The sequence below is a fragment of the Eretmochelys imbricata genome, chromosome 9 (assembly GCF_965152235.1).
Source record: "Eretmochelys imbricata isolate rEreImb1 chromosome 9, rEreImb1.hap1, whole genome shotgun sequence".
NCBI classification, from domain to species: Eukaryota; Metazoa; Chordata; order Testudines; family Cheloniidae; genus Eretmochelys; species Eretmochelys imbricata.
In genome coordinates this window covers 87,992,265-88,009,724 of record NC_135580.1, presented here as the reverse complement: position 1 = coordinate 88,009,724, position 17,460 = coordinate 87,992,265, and the positions used below count along the sequence as shown (strand labels likewise).

General features: G+C 44.5%; 1 protein-coding gene and 1 long non-coding RNA gene across 2 annotated transcripts in view; one reads left to right on the top strand and one right to left on the bottom strand.

Annotated features, from left to right (window-relative positions):
- The window catches only part of LOC144270111 (uncharacterized), a 46,971-nt gene extending 33,238 nt beyond the window's left edge, over positions 1 to 13,733 (bottom strand). Inside the window, exons 1-2 of the long non-coding RNA XR_013347108.1 lie at positions 13,625 to 13,733; positions 12,265 to 12,364 (exon numbers count right to left, since the gene is read on the bottom strand). This is a non-coding gene — a long non-coding RNA (uncharacterized LOC144270111). The remainder of the gene's footprint in view (positions 1 to 12,264; positions 12,365 to 13,624) is intronic.
- STAG2 (STAG2 cohesin complex component) overlaps positions 13,547 to 17,460 on the top strand; it is a 183,447-nt gene continuing 179,533 nt past the window's right edge. The window contains exon 1 of the mRNA XM_077826345.1: positions 13,547 to 13,755. The gene's annotated coding sequence lies outside the window, so the exon portion shown is untranslated. The remainder of the gene's footprint in view (positions 13,756 to 17,460) is intronic.

The window sequence follows — 17,460 nt, the reverse complement described above, 5'->3', positions numbered from 1 at the left end:
ATTTTTAGTATGCTAGTATGCATACTTAGCATGCAAACCCTGCTAGTGTGAGTCTGCTTACCTGGGCTGGGAGGCTTGCTCCCAGCTGCAGGGTAGACATGCTCTGTAAAAGGTCCGGGGTAAGGAGTGAGGAGGAGGAAACCCATTGGATACAGTTGTATGGGCAGAGGGTGTCCCACAATGCTCCTAGAGCATTCTCTAGGCTCGCAGTCAGTCAGTGGGAGCAGCCTTGAGCCCAGGAGGGCATCCGAGAAGCACTGTCTGAAAACAAACTTCAAGGCGATGGCTGCAGCCCAGACAAAGCCAGAGCAAGGCTATGGTGACCAGAAGAAAGCAGGAGGCACAGGTAAGTTCTGGGAATGAAAACAGCCATTCTGCTCCTGCAGGCCCTGGCATGGCATGCAGGATTTTTGCTGAGGACTCGTCCGTTTCTCAGGAAATTTAAACCATTATCTAAGTAACGAAAGAAAACAAACAAAAACCCATTACAAAGCCCTTACTGTTTAGATGTGAAGAAAACCTGGATGTGAACAGATGCAATGCCATCTGCCTGAAAATATAGCTCTCAGAGCGCTGTGAGCTGCCCCTTTCATTGGAATTGTGTATTATCTCTGATGCCTAACTATGACAATTCAAATAGCGACATAACCGATTTTATTGCTAACAATTTTAGCAGAAACATCTCTCTGTGGGCAGAGTTGTGGCTGAATATTCCCACAGCTTCTGCCCCTACCCCTAGCCTCTGATTTGCCAGGTCTGGAAGTGGAGACAAAATCATGCCCTGGATCTGGAGAAGTTGGCCTGAGTGATAGCTTGTCCCTTCCATCTGAAGTTGTGCCTCAGATGGAGGTGAGTCTTTTCTCATGAATCTGGGATTAGTTTTTTTCTGACTAAAGCTTGTGTGGGCTTTACATTGTCTTGAAAATATAAGCTTTAAAACAACTCTTTATGGACTCTTTATCTTGGAAGTCTAGCCTGAAGAGTGTAGACAAGAAAGAGAAAGGACTCCGGGTGGGGTCCAGTGATCTGAATAAAACTGCCTGTCTGGGAGTTAGGGCACGTCTTCACTGGCAATGCTAAAGTGTGTCTTGTGTAGTCGTGGCATAAAAAAAAAACCACCCCCGTGAAGGGAATAGCTACCAGCGCTGGGAGGGTGCATTGTCTACACTGGCACTTCACAGCGTTGAAACTTGCAGTGCTCAGGGGTGTATTTTTTCACCCCTGAGCGAGAAAGTTGCAGCGCTGTGAAGTGCCAGTGTAGACAAGCCCTTAGTTAGCATACAAGTGGTATATTGCAGGAGGCTGGCTGTTTGGCTTATTGCTTTTAGGGCCAGGGTGGGCTGCAACACTGCCTTCTCTCTCCATTGAGGGATCAAGTTGGTTCTCCGTGATTCCAGGCAGTCTCTTTGACAGGACCAGGAGAGCATATTAGGCTGGAAATTATAGATCCAAAGGTGGTCAGGACTTTAGTCTGGGATCCTGTCATGGCGTAAGAGAAAACAGGGGTGGAATATATAAAGACACTTCCTACAGAACAGGGAGAGACCTAGAGTGAGCTAGGGCTGTGAAGTAGCTCTCCAGGAAATTATGAAAAAGTACTCCATTTTTGTTTCTCATGTAATTGGGTGCATCTTTAAAAGGACTTGGAGGCAGACCCATCTGGTGAGGGCTGAGCTATTTTCAGAGGACTTGGAAGTATCAAGGTGAGGTTTTTTCACTCAGTTATAGATATAATCCAGGGGTGTGGCTTTTATTTAGTTTGGTTTGTCACATACCTGTCCTTCCCTGGGGATGAATCCCTCAGCACGAGCAAGGATAAATCAAACCCTCAAACTCTTTTGCTCATGTGAGTTAATTCTTATCTTTAAAGGAGTGATTATTTAGTTCTGGTCTTCTCTTACACATAAAAGGAAGAGGAAGCAGAGTTGCAGTGTGAGTTCCTGCTCCAGTACCATCAAAGAGGAGGTGGAAGTGATGTGATAGCATGGTTCTGATGATTGCAAGGAGGATTCATGGATTGGAAGGAGGATTCATTCTTGAGTGTGTCCTTGGCTTCTATGGTGTAGAGATTCCAGGATTTCCTTCCTCTGATTGCCAGTTCAGATCTGTTAGTGCTGATGCCTTTGCCTTCTATGGTGCCTTCTTAAATGGCTGTATCTGATAAGGATTGGAGTTGGAACGAGAGTTCTGTGTTGTGGTGTCTCAGTTCCAGAGGCTGTCTGAATTGGCCTCACCACCACAAAGAATGGACTTTGAAGCTCATCTGGGTAGCTCTTGGAATAGAGGAGCTACAACTCCAAAGGAGTCAATTTCTCCCTGTAATTCCCATAGGACTTTTGGTGCTAGGACACCACAGGGGAGGTGGGGATTCCTTGTGGGGAGGTAGGGATTTTACTAAGGTCTCTTTTCTCTGTCATCCTTGGATAATGTGGCCTTTTAGCCTAGTTCCACTTGATCTCACAGGGAATGAGGATTCCTAGGAAGCAGGAGGCCACATCAGGAACTTTAGATTATCCTTCAGCTTCTCCCAAGAAGCTAAAAGAACAAGACAAGGTCCACTGCTCTCTGTCATCTGCCAACTAATCACTCTCTTGTCTCAGCCATTAGCCCCAAAAAACGATATGCTATAAGAGGCAGTACACTTAACCTGGTTCCTCCTGATCTGTCTACATGAAGTCCCAGGCGAACCAGTAAAATCAGTCAAAGGGAGAACACAAAGGGAAGAATTCCAGAGAGACTCGAGAAAAGGAAAAGAGAGTAAATACCTAAAAATTACCTAAAGTTTTCTCTCTTCAGGTCATTTACATTAAAAATATCTCAGCTGTAAATTTAAGAGTAGGCTGCATTTGAACTTCACTGTTTTCTCAATAGACTAAATATGTGGAACTAATGTTAATATTTGGATTTTATGTACAGCTAAATCTGCTTCACTCTTGTGCTTTTATCTTTTGCAATACATCTGTACAATCTTCAAAGTTTATTATTTGAGCTTTCACCTGAGCAAGCCTATTATATTTCAGGCAAAATTACAAGAGTACTACACACTCAGGAACACCAGAAACTTTATTTTTGATGGTGTATAGCTTGTTTTAATGTAAAGTGAGTGTATCATGCCCAGTCAATTTCTTTCAGTTGTAGGGAGCAGACAGATGAACCTAGGTCCTTCCTGTCTTTTCTTTCTGTTTCTCATTTAACATGCCTATATAACAAGCCCAGTTTTTAAATTTAGCTTTTAAGTTTTTCGCACTTCATCCACAACTTCCAAACTGATATTTGCAGGCTCATATTCAGGATCAGCAACAGCACCTTTGTTCCTATGTGTAAAACATGAAAATAACACTTTGAATGTAGTTCTGTGACTAGGCATTCAAGATATTATTTCAGGGTGTACCCAAAGTCTTACAACAGGACTTTTCCACCACACTTAACTTTTGCCCCCATTCATTTGCTCTCATGAAAACCTTCTTGCTCCTTTTAACTTTCTCCAAAAATATACCAGAACAAATAATAGATGCTGTAGTTTTTTAAATGTCTAAATGTACTCTGCTTTCAAGACAGTTTGTTTGCTTATCCTCATGATTTCCCCTAATTCTAGGAATTGGGGAAAGGGGAAAAGAACCTGTATTTTCATGGAAGCAAATTCTAGTTATAGCATATATTTTATGTTCATATACCCTTCAAATACATTTTTTGAATGTACCAACTGGTTGATTACACATGGAATAACTAGACAGCACAAATGATTGCATCAGTCATTTATTTATTTTTCAGTTCTCTTTAGCTGACTGCAAATTATGTAGAAAATGCCTTACCCACCATTTGATCCATGAAGATTCACTCTAGTTACAAAAAGACCACAACTACTAATGGATGTTTTTCTCTCCAGGCACCGCACTGTTGTATGTTAACTGTCAAACTGGGAGGATGATCTAGTGGGGGGTGGGTCTGTCTTGGGTCTGGTACAATTCAATATTTTCATTAATGACTTTCACAATGGAGTGAAGAATATGCTTACAAAATGTGTGGAAAACACTGATGGGATCCCCAGGGTACAATCTGGAACTGTGGGACCACTGTACTCCTTTAACTCTTTAGCCTGGGTTGTCTCTCATAAAGCTATGCTAGTGATAAGCAGCAACACCTCTTCAGGCACTGTGATCACTCAGCCATCAGCATATGGAGCCCCACACCCAGCTGTATTACATGAATACTTCCTGAGCCACTCATGAATCATACAGAGAGAGGCACCAGCCAATCACCCCAGCCGTGCACCCCATCTTACACTGCTCAAGACTCCCTTGGGCAATGCAAGCTCATTAATTAATTTGCCACTTCAAAAGGAAAGTGGACATACCACCACCCTTTGTAAACTGAACTGAGATTCGCTAAGCACTTCAACCAAAACCACACTGTTTTAGGTAAAATATAAAACAGATTTATTAACTGCAGGAAGACAGATTTAAGTGATTATAAGTAGCAGGCATAGAGATCAAAATTGGCTACGGAAGAAATAAAAATAGAAAACACAGTCTAAATTCCAACTTTAACAGACTAAGCATGATTTGAATCAAGCAGTTTCTCATGCTAACAGATGTTACAGGCAGCTCACAATTCCTCAACACACAGACTGGACTAGTCCCTTCCTGGGACCAATCTCCTTAGTTCCAAGTCTTTGACTTCCAGATGATCTTCCAGGTGTTGAGATGGGGTGGGGGAGGGAGGTGTGAGAGGCCAAGTGATGATGTCACTGTCCCTCTTTTATACTTTCTTCCAGCTGCTGAAAAGATCCTTGCTGTGAAGTGGGAGTCAGGCAGTGCTCATTGTGTACATGCCTTCTCTAAGAAACCTCTGGGATAGTGGATTCTTCTTAATGGGCCATTAAGGCCTGTCTGGCGAGTGATGATCGCTCTTTTCTCCCTACTGAAAGGCCAGCTGTGGGCATCTCCCAACCTCACAATGTATTTCAGTAACACATATAGCAACACCTCATAACTTCACATACAATGACAATTCAACAGGATATTAATGTTCAACAAATTAAGACTTCTTAAATAATACCTCACAAGTCATACTTTGTACAAAACATATCAATCAACGGTTACATGATAAGAAATAATGTCAGATGTTTGCCGTGGCAGTTGTATAGGGCGCAAAGGCCAGAACAAGAAGTTTGTATTTGATGTGGTGTGCCGTAGAGGGATTTAAAAATGGGGATGACATAGATAGTTGGGAGAGTATGACAGCTGGTCAAAAAATAGTAAAGATTTGTCATTAAACATTTTGAAATTTTCATTGTAGAGTTTTCTCAAGGAAATGGTTTTTAAATCAGAATTTTTTTGTGAAAAAACACTCAAATATTTGGTTTATAAAACTTTCATGTTCTTCCCCCCTCTTGCCTAATCCTTTTCTCCCCTTATTCCCTTTTTTCTTTTTTGCCACTGAAATAAGGAGTGGGAAAGACAAAAACCTATAAAGGGTTTGGGGATTTAATAGAAAAAAGATCATTTTTTTAAAAATGAAAATATTATGCTATTTATGTATTTAGGAAGAATTCACAGGTTTACAAGTCCTTGTCATATAAATACCAGAATCAAAAGAATAATCATTACAACAGTGAACTTATGTTTAAAGAGATGTTATGCAGAAATACAGTAGTCAAATCTCTCTACTTAATGTAGTGTTACCATACTACAGAGTATTATAACACCTATGATATGTTGTTTTTAGTGATTTTATTACATTGAATGAAATCTCTGATTACACATTTTTAACAGACCAGGCATGTTTATCAAAAGTTAATATTAAAAAAAACTGGACAGGTGTTCTCATGTTTTTGAAGGTGAATATACTTTGTCCAAGTACTGAATAGAAGGTAACCAATATCTAAATATCTATTTGTCCTCTGTCTGTTTTTCTGGCTGCGTAATTGGTATGTTTGTTTTTATGGAAAAATTATCTCCCGTATTTTTTAACTAAAAATGAAATTTCTAAAAACTTATTTTTGAAAAAAAGGGCAATTTTTTTTCATTGAAAAAATGTTGACCAACTGTAGTGAGTAAGAACTTTAGCAGCTGTGTTTTGGACAGACAGGAGAGGGCTATGGCGGCCATCAGGGAGGCTAGACATAAGGAGACTGCAGTAGTCAAGATGGAAGATTTTCAGGGCTTGGACAACTTCTTTTAGCCAGTGGGACAGAGAAGAAAAATCATATTGTGGCAGTAGAATGTTGGTATGTCTGAATGTGAGAAAAGGAAAGTCTAGGGTGACACTTCAGGTTGTGAGCCTGGACTCATATTGAAAAATAAAAAATACCAGTGTTTCTCTGGTATTTACTTTTTAAAGGTACAGAAGGTGAATTCCTGGTCCTGTTGAAATCAATGCGAATTTTGCCACTGACCTCAAATGTAGCCAGGATTTCCCAATAGTCTCTTCCCTGTGCAACATTTGTTAATTCCTTGCAAGAAATATGTGCAAGTTACTGCTATGACACGCATTGCTGAGCTACCTTTCAACTCTCCTTTGGCATCTGTGACAAAGCTCTGTCCTTGTCTCCGAAGGGTCCCGTGTTTCCTGTCGGATTTCACTAGCCTCAGAGGCTCACTGTGACACTCCACGTAACCCTGCTCTCTCTAGAGACAAGGGTCACAGTCTACTGAGCCATTTTCATCATAAGCCAGCAAGGGAGGTGAGGAGAAGTTATCCCTCCTTGCACAGTCTCTGTTGTCTCCCAGTTTCAGTGATTAATCAGGGGGCAAAGGTGGGGGGAGGAAGGGGAGCCCAGACCCACCCTCTACTCTGGGCTCCAGCCCAGGGACCCTAATAGTATCAGCTATGGTAGCTGACCTTTTAGAAACATAACATGTACAATTCCCTGGGCTACTTCCCCCACAGCAGCCCTCACTTCCTCAAGCTCCAGGGCCTCCTTCCTTGTGCCTGATAAGGTGTGTACTACTCAGCCTGTCTAACAGCACTTCATCCCACAGCTCCTGACATGCACACCCACCTGACTAACTGGGAGGCTTTTAACTAGTTTCAGCCAGCCCCTGATTGGCTTCAGGTATCCCAATCAACCTAGCCTTCTCCCTGCCTTCTGGAAAGTTCTTAATTGGCCCCAGGTGTCATAATTGACCTGGAGCAGCTGCCATTTCACTTATCCTGGTACCAGGGATTTGTTTAGCCTGGAGCTAATATATCTATCTCCCACTACTTTTCCATAGCCATCTGGCCTTGTCCCGTCACACATCTTAATAGATATTGATTTATTCAGAGCAGACTATTTGTATGTTTCAGAATTTTGGGACAGATGCCCATCCCTTATATGCTGTGTATTTATCAGTAGATACAAGTGTCTATAGCATACCTCTCTTACATATGACACTAATTAACAAGAAGTAGCTAGGATAATGGTCACTCTGTATGTTTCCATTACCGTATTTGTTCTTTTAAGGAATGAATATACAAGTAATAGAATTTGAATATTCTGTATGTATCCCAAAATATTTATTTTATCATTTGAAAATACACTGTTTTTTCGATAGATGTTATTTACCATGTTCCATCAGTGATCTTGGTGATGTACAAACCATACAGGAATACACTGTGCCTGCCCCAAGAGCCACCAACACAAAATAATTCAGATGTAGTTCACCAGACGAAGTCATATTTCAAAGGTCAGTAAAATTATTTTCTTATGTTATTTTAAGGGCTGTTGATTAATCACAGTTAACTCACGCAATTAACTCAAAAATTAATAAAAAGAAAAAGGAGGACTTGTGGCACCTTAGAGACTAACCAATTTATTTCAGCATAAGCTTTCATCGGATGATGAAGTGAGCTGTAGCTCACGAAAGCTTATGCTCAAATAAATTCTAAGGTGCCACAAGTACTCCTTTTCTTTTTGCGAATACAGACTAACACGGCTGTTACTGTGAAACCTGTCAAAATTAATCACGATTTAAAAAGTTAATTTATTTTAGATAGTAACACTCTGCGGATAAGTTCAGAATCTTTATGATTTGTTATTTGAGTATTAATGTCTTATGACACAACAGTGTTAACTTTAAGATTTATTATTTTTCATATTGCTTAGAATGATGCATAGATTGAATTGTCTTAATCTTTGTCAATGCTGATGATAGATATTGCATTTTTAAAATTAACAGTAGCATGATCCACTCCATGCTCTTTGATACATTTGTCATACTTGTTTATCAAAATAAGCAAAGACTTTTTAAAAAGTACAAAAGATCCGACTAGCTAGGATAATATTTAGGGCTGTCGATTAATCGCAGTTAACTCACATGATTAACCCTCCAAAATTAATTGTGATTAATCTCACTGTTAAACTATAGAATACCAATTGAAATTTATTAAATATTTATGGATGTTTTTCTACATTTTCAAATATATCTATGTCAATTACGACACAGAATACAAAGAGTACAGTGCTCACTTTATCATTTTTACAGTTCAAATATTTGTAATAAATAATATAAAGAAACAGTATTTTTCAATTCATCTCATAGAAGTATTGTAGTGCAATCTCTTTATCATGATAGTGCAAGTTACAAATGTAGGTTTTTTGGTGACAAAACTGCACTAAAAAACAAAACAATGTAAAACTTTAGAACCTACAAGTCCACTCAGTCCGACTTCTCATTCAGCCAATCATGGAGAGAAACAAGTTTGTTTACATTTACAGGACGTAATGCTGCCCACTTTTAATTACGTCACCTGAAAGTGAGATCAGGCATTCGCATGGCACTGATGTAGCTAGTGTTGCAAGATATTTACGTGCGAGATGCACTATAGATTCATATGCCTCTTCAAGCTTTGGCGATTGTTCTAGAGGACATGCTTCCATGCTGATGACTCTTGTTAAAAAAATAACTGAACTCCTTGGCGGAGAATTGTATGTCTCCTGCTGTTTTACCCACATTCTGCCATATATAACATGTTATAGCACTCTCGGATGATGACCCAGCACATGTTCGTTTTAAGAACACATTCACTGCAAATTTGACAAAATGCGAAGATACCAATGTGAAACTTCTAAAGGTAGCAACAGCACTCACGCCAAGATTTAAGAACCTGAAGAGCCTTTCAAAATCTGATAAGGGCGAGGTGTGGAGCATGCTTTCAGAAGTCTTAAAAAAACAACACTCTGATGCGAAAACTACAGAACCCAAACCACCAAAAAAGAAAATCAACCTTCTGCTGGTGGCATCTGACTCCGATGATGACAATGAACATGTGTTGGTCGCACTGCTTTGGATCATATTGAGCAGAACCCGTCATCAGCATGTCCTCTAGAATTGTGGTTGAAGCATCAAAAGACATATGAATCTTTAGCGCATCTGGCATGTAAATATCTTGTGACGCCCAGCTAAAACAATGCAATGCCAAACGCCTGTTCTCGCTTTCAGGTGACACTGTAAACAAGAAACAGGCAGGATTATCTTCTGCAAATGTAAACAAACTTGTTTGTCTGAGCAATTGGCTGAACAAGAAGTAGGACTGATTGTACTTGTGGGCTCTAAAGTTTTACATTGTTTTATTTTTGAATGCAAGTTTTTTTGTATATAATTCTACATTTGTAAGTTCAACTTTCATGTAAAGAGATTGTACTACAGTACTTGTATTAGGTGAACTGAAAAATACTATTTCTTTTGGTTTTTACAGTACAAATATTTTAAATAAAAAAATAAAGTGAACACTGTACACTTTGTATTGTGTTGTAATTGAAATCAATGCATTTGAAAATGTAGAAAACATCCCAAAATATTTAAATAAATGGGATTCTATTATTGTTTAATTGCACGATTACATTTTTTAATTGCTTGACAGTCCTACTTATTTTATATAAACTGCTTACATTGGTAGATTATTGTTGTCTACAATTTACAATTGGAAAGAAAAGACAAACAGATGGAATAGACTTGATACTAGCAGAAGTTAATATATCTAACACTAAGTTCCACCACCAGAAGATGACAAATGGTGTTGCTGTCAGCAACACCTAATTCTTACTAACATTAGTTACTAGAGTTGCCTAATACTGTACTTGTAAGAGCTTCTTGCATCTAATATTAGTAGCACTACTTATGATTCACAGTGGCTGCATGCCATACTATTCCAGGAGGCCAAAAATCATTTGATGTTAGAGTGATATTGCTCAAGTAGGGTGCAATCCTGCAAACTCAAAGCTTGAAAGTGAACTGGTTGAAATTCAGAACTACTTTTCCTCTCAATATAATTAGCTTTTCTAATCTCTGATAACCAACCAACTTGTTCCCTGTTATTGTGGATTAACAGCAGTTTCAGGACTCCCCACCCAATATTTGTAGAACCCCTTTCTGTAGCACTCTTGGACTCTATGATTTTGGTAAAAAGAACAGAATAATATAACCAGTCTTAAGATTAGTGATGGTTAATATGTAAGTATTACCTGAACATTTTTTATCATCTATATGTGACTTTGGGCTTTTAAACTTTTACAGGAGAGCCTGCAAGAAAGCTTTCAGAAGGGCTATCTCCTTCAGAGCCTAAGAGCAACAACTTAATTTCAACTGAAACCACTCTTAGCAATGAACAAAAAATAACAAATTTTGAGGAAGACTGATTTTAACCAGAACAAATGTCACCAACATCATCAGACAAGTCCAGAGTTCTCCAGACAGGTCCAATGAGAGTGAAACTAACATATATGCACATTGTATGCAATTGTAAACATCTGTGCAAAATACAACAAAACCCTTCATTAAATATAATGAGAATCTTAGAACAGTTTTTAAAAGGTAATTTAAGATAACACAGTTCTGCCTGTGGCTAGCCTAAAGAACAAGCTGACACTTGAGGGCATTAAAAAGAATGTAAATTGATAATCCAGTCCCATTAATGAAAAACAATGTGACATTTGTGTGTCAGTTAAAACATTTTTCTCACATTGAGCAGTAACTTAATTTTCTAATTAGTGTACCTTTTGGGAAGTAAGAGGGGAAATTGGATACTAGTGTTTATATACAGAATTTTGTGCTTTAGTGTTTTGTGGCATTGGTATGATACACACTCTCAAGATTTCTTATTCCAGTCAATTCTGTCACTGCCACTTTGAATGAAACAAACAGCTGACCTTGTTACCAGTGTGCACAGCCCAGCTTGCACAGCACAGGACAGTGCTTATTAGGTCAATAACAATGCCTTACTGACATGGTTTTACCTGAAAAAAATTACCATTGGGGAGAACTGTTTGTTTTTGGACAAGTTTGTTTCCCTTCCAAAATGCTTTTCCTGGTTGATTACAGAACTGTTTGCCCCAAGGGAGCGAATTCTCTGCCTAAAGCACTCACCAGGGGAGCATGCTGAGGCTCTGTTGCCACTAGCCTGCTGAGCGGTCTCTCCCTGCACAAGACGGAGCAGCAGTGTCTGACACAACCGCCTCACATTGGGGAGAGGTTTTCACCCCACATTCCTCACCCCACTTGTGTGAGATCCCTCATGCAGGGCTGAATTAACCTTTTGTGGGCCCTCATGGGGAACGATTGTAAAAGACTGGAGATTGACACAGAAGTTGTCTTTGACATAGCACACAGCGGCACAGGCTTTATGTACAAAATGTACAAGTTTAAGTTGAAGATGGCTGCCAATAGGGTACTAGCAATAATAGCCCTAGGGCAAAAGGAATACACACAAGTGTACATAAAATCAATTATTAAAAAAATACAAAATAAAGCACAGTAAAAATAGCTAACAAAAGTCAAAGCTGGCCAAAACACCAGCCATGTGCTGCACCCCTAAAAAGGAACCTTCACACTCTCTCACCCTTCACATTTCTCATATGAATACCAGGGCTTGAATTAAATTTTTGTATGAAAGTGGGGCAGATTTAAAACATTTTAAAAATAAAAAGTATGAAAAACTTTAATATATTTTATTTACAGCATCATTCATACTAGCTTTGCTTGTCCTTTCCTGCAGGCAGAGGTACAAAAACCTAGGACCAGAACCAGCTGTGCCACCCAAAGACTGGGCCAACCCTCCAAATTGGACCAGGCCAACATCCCTCCCCAGAATGACCTCCCAAACCAGACCCACATCCCTTCCCAGAACGACCCTCCCCCCTCCCTTCCCCACCAGAACTGGACCATACCCACATCCCTCCCCAGACCAAAACCCACAAACTAGACTAGATCCCCTTCCAGCTCGAATCGGATCAGAGCCCTCTATGAACCGACTCCTCTAGACCTAAATCTCCCCATTGCCTACCAGAACATGGCTCCTCTCCAACCTCTATTCCTCAACTGGACCCCTCACCCCGATCCAGGGGAAGGGTGGAGGGAGGGGGGCACAGCCATGGCAGCAGCTCCTGGGGGAGGGACTTGGAGTCATGATCTGCATCCCAAAGCCACAAAGTGGAGCCCAGTGCCTGAGGGAGCTGTGCCCTGGAAAGCAGAACTCAGGCCCCACAGAGCAGCACCCCCAGGACTTGGGGTATGGCTACCTGAGGCCAGGGAGTTCTGGCACAGTCCCCTCCCTCCTGGCTGCAGTGTGGCAACTCCAGCTACTTTGCTCAGCCAGATGCAGTACTGGGGGGCAACTGCTGTGTGGCATCTGCAGGCAGCTCCGTGGGCCTGCCCGAGCCTGAGTGCTGGCCCCCGCTAGGCTCGCCCTGTACATGGAAACGGAGGGTTTATAGGCCCTCTCTGAGTGTGAGGCCCAGCACCACTGTAAAACCGGTAGGTCCCTCATGTGACCACGGTTTTAGCACAGTCCTCTGGGTCTGAGCAGAGCTGGGAAACTTGAAGGACCGGCCACAGCCATGCCCCACACCGGCTGGGCTGTCCTCGCCAGGGTCCACAGAGTAGCATGTGTTTGCTGAGTCCCTGCTGGGTGGGTTGAGCCAGGCAGTGCCCTGAGGGTGGCTGATGGGTAGCGGTGAGAGCCACTGAATCAAACTGCAAACTCTATATGACGGAAACCAGTTCAAGCCAGGGGGTGTGGTGGGGCAGCACCACCGGTTCCAGCACTTCCGCTGAGGGACCCTTCCTCCCTAGGTTAGGCCCTGGCTACCTGAGGCAACAAACAGACCTCGCGCTAAACTCAGGCAGCAACTTCGGCTCCCTTACCCGAGCGAGCGCCTCCCCCCAGGGGCTGGGCCCAGTTGTCTCCACCCTCCCTCCGCTGCGCTGGCGGGCCGTGGCCCCAAGCCCTGGTGTCCTTCCTTCCCACGCTCCGAGCCCAGGCTCCCCACAAGCCGTAGGTGCGCCCACCCCCAGGCGCCCCGCGCACAGCTCGAGCACCCCCAAGGCCGCGCTGACCCACATCTACCCGCGCTGAGCGCGTGCCCAGCCCCGCCCCGGGCTGGGTGACTGGGGGGTGGGGTGAGACAGGCAGGGCCGGGCATGCGCGCCACCTTGTTTACCCGCTCGCAGCCTGGCGGGGAGGGGAGCGCAGCAGCCTCCCCGGCCCGGCCGGCAGATGTCGCCCCACGCCCAGGATAGCCGGCCTCGCTCAGTGGCCGCCAGGTGGCGCCTGCGCCCTCCATTCGCTTGCGAGCCGCCGAGCAGCGAACACCCCAAACAATCCCCAGCGCCGCCGCCAAATTAAATAACCTGCCCGCTCCTACCGCCGTTTGTAAACCCCTCCGCTGCGGAGCTTCCGCGCCGGGCGCACGCATCCCGCAACCGGGCCGGGGGGGGGGCAGGGACGGAGCCGCGGGTTTGGGCCTCCGAGCTGCCTGCGCCGACACTGGGCAAGGTAAGTTAGAAAATGGCGGCGAAGCTTCTGGAAGTTTGGAGGGGGGACTCGGGGGCCGTGTGCGGCGATAGGGCGAGGCCAGGCCGGGGCCCTCGGGGACGGAGCGGGGCGCCGGGCCGGTTGGCCACAGGACTTACAGTGCAGCCAAGATGGAGGACGCGGGGCCGCGCCGAGAAAACACTCCAGCCCCCTCGCTCCCCCACCCCCTCTTCCCAGCGCTCCTCGGCGGGGAGGGGGAGAGAGAGGGCTCCGAAAGCGGCCTCGCTGCCCGCCCGCCCTAGGGGAGCCCCCTTCCTTCTCCCCCTCCTCAGCCACAGGCGGTCCGGGCCCAGCGCTCCGCGAGCTAAAATGGAGAACCTCCTCTTCCTCCTCCCCCTTCTCCAGAGCCGAGCAGGGGCTGCTGGCAAGATGGAGGACTCGGGCATTGTGTGTGTGTGTGTGTGTGTGTGTGCGCGGGGAGAGCCGGGCCGGGCAGGTCTGCTCGAGGGGAGGGGAACGGAGCCGCCGCGGGGCGAGGGGGAGCCCTGCTCGATGCCCAGCTCGGGGACGGCAGCGCACCGAGGGGCGGCCCGGCGCGCACGAGAAAATGGTGGGGCGGCCACTTCTGCCCCGGGGTCGTGCGTCTTGGAGAGTGGCTGGGGTAGGGGCTTCCGTGCCTGATAGCCCCCCCCAACAACTGGGGGGGCATGCCCCCCCCAGCGACTGGTACCTCCAACTGACTCCCCCGGGGGCCGGCCCCCTCCCTGCACGCACTTTGGGGAGGAATGGAGGAAGCGCCGTTTCCCCTTTCGGACAGGAATGAAGCCGTGGGGTCTGACCTCCTCCCGCCCCGAAGGAGTTGAGGAGGGAGCGAGCAGGGCCTGTGCGGAGTGAGTCTCGGGAAGCGGGGCCCCGTGCTCCCTTTCCCCATCACTTGTTCGAGGGCTTGCCCGCCCCCCGCAGGAGATTTTGGGGGCAGTTTCAGTTCAGTTTTGGAAAAGAAGGGCCATTGCAAACTTGTCCCGGGGGCGCTTGGTGTTGGGAGCCGCGTGTTGCGGGAGCCCTGCTGGGCCTGAGCCGGCTATGATGGGGGAGGGGAAGAGAAGGAGGAAGAAAGCTGATTACAGGGGGTTTTGGCGCCACTTTTGTTTTAGACAGCTTTGCCCAGAGCCCCCTCCTTCTCGATATGCACACTGAACTGAGCTGAACCCTGCCCAGGTAGGAGGAAGCAGCTTTCCCAGCTTTTTTGCTTTCTGGACTCTCTTGGGTACACGCATGCAGACGTCTTTAGGGACTCGTTGGCAGAGATGAGTGAGGCGGGGTGGAAGGGCAGGGTACGGTGGCATCAAGTTAGTTCCGCTGAACTTGGAAGCTTGTTTTCATATTCCTTTAGATCAACGTAAACACAACGCTTGTTTCTGGTATATATGTGTATGTGTGTGGTGATGCTGGTGCCCTCGCTGTCTGTGTGGTCTGCTCCTTGCTTCCTTCTCCAAGTAGTGGTGTTGTAGGGGATACTTGCTTTCTCTGAAAATACCTGGGACGACTGGCTGGTTGATTCCTCCCCTGGTCCAGCAGTGGCAATTGTATGGCTGTTTTTCTTTTTTTGAATCAATTACTTTGTGTTCCTACAAGATTATGCATTAAGCTGTTACAAACTTTTCTGTAAGAGTTGCGGAAAGATTTAATTCCCAGTTTTTAATGGCTTCCTGGCTGTTCGGGTTTAAAACTCGTCTATTTCCCCTTTCAGCTTTGTAAACACAGATGATGGCTTGTTCAGGGGGTGTTGCCGCCCCTTGTGCTCCCTGCAGCCACACCCTGTGTTCGTGTTTTTGGACCTGGTCTCATTAGCAGCTTGATCTGGTGACTCAGCCCTTCTTTCTGTCCCCTGTCAGGTGTAGGGTTGAGACAAGAGGTTCCTTTGCCCTGTGAGGCTGTAAGGAGGGGTTCCTGGAGGTAGCCTGGAGCAGTTCAAAACCTTGCTTTTCCCTGTCGTCGTCGTTTTCCTTCAGGGGAGGAGGGGCTGTGTCAGCGCCGTGGCTCTTAACAGGGGTGGGGAGTCGGGTTACCGAAGTGCGTCACACACCGCTCTAATGGGGCCTGCTGGAGAGCTGGTTGTGTTTGTTCATGTCCTCGGAGCACTCACCCGCCTCCCCTTTCTCATTCTTCCCATTGGTCATCCGGACACGGAGAAGGAGGTGGCCTGCTTGCTCTCCCCTGGGGCGAGAGTATACTACAGCGGGTTTAATGAACTTGGGCTCTAGGCCTCACAAACACAAGCTGATGTGCGGCACAGCAAAGCGTTCAGCTCTGTAGCTACATTAGAAAGTATGGGCTCAGAGCTGGTGCTGTTTGCAATATGTCTGAAGTGCACACAGTTGAGAAATCTGGGAAGAATGTGCTTCATTAAATAAACTTCGTGTTCCTGCTTTGGATCCCTAAAATGAACACAGTTGATACCATATACTAATAGAAATTAGAACTGGAAAACTCCTCTTAGGTCCACTCCCTGGAGGCCAGTGCTGGATTGTTCTTTACACCACCTACTTGAGTGTTTTGTCCAGTCTTGTTTTAAAAGATTGGTGACTGGGTCTTCCATCCCTTCCCTTAATAGATTATTTCACAATATAATAGACTTAATTGTTACAGAATCTTATTAATATTCATCCTAAAATTTTCCATTGTTCGGTTTCATCCTACTCCTTCTAATTTTACCCTTGGTCCAGCAGAAAGTTATTTCTTTAAAGTCCTCCTTAACCTGAATGCCTTTCATTCTTTTTGGAATTCTTTCCCAGTGATATACCTCAATATCAGAAAAAGTTATCTGGAACTGTGCATAGTATTGTGTGTAGTCTCGGTGGTGTATTGATGATGATTAACGCTTGTAGTGTTTTACAAGCACTAACTGACTTTCATGCTAGTCCTGTGACATAGTTTATTTCCCTGTGATTGTACAGATAACTGTCATGATACTCTGCTGGGGAATCATAATACCAATTAATACTTTTTTTCTCTGGGGGGGTGGTCGTCAACAATTAGTGTATGTCTATGGAGGCTGTTGGTGTAAGTATTTTGGAGTAGTAATGACGGCATAACCCTGTAGTGTGTAAACGAAGCCTACACTGACAAATGGGGGTTTTCCGTGGGTGTAGGAACACTACTCTGAACAAAGTTTGCTCTGGTCAGTGTAGCTTTCGTTCATCAATATGACTGTGTACATTGGGACTTAGTTCAACATAGTTGATCAGAAATGTGTGGTTTTCACACTCCTGTCTGATGTAGCTATGTCAACCGAAATGTAAGTATAGACCAAGCGTCAGTAACAACATTCCTTGCTTCTCTTCCTTAGTCTGAAAATCAAAAATCAAAATCAAAATGCAACTATTTATGATATATCATCCAATAGGTTAGTAGTCAGATTTATCATACTCTACTGCTCGCAGTGCGCACAAGGTTTGGGCTGGTTGTGGTGGTTGAAGACTCGTGGGGATTGTAGACACGCAACTGTTTGGAGGGATAAAACTAAGGTGGAAGCTTCAAAATTGTCATGCCAAAGAGATGACTAGAAATAATTCCTTTTCCTTAACAGATAATTTGTGCTCCCTACCCTCTGTAGCTGTTGAGAGTGGAAACACCAATGTTGTGTGCTGCACATGGTATAAGCATGATTTGGGGAGCTTATGAAGTTGATGCATGCTTTCTTTGTATTAAGTCCAACTCTGTGAG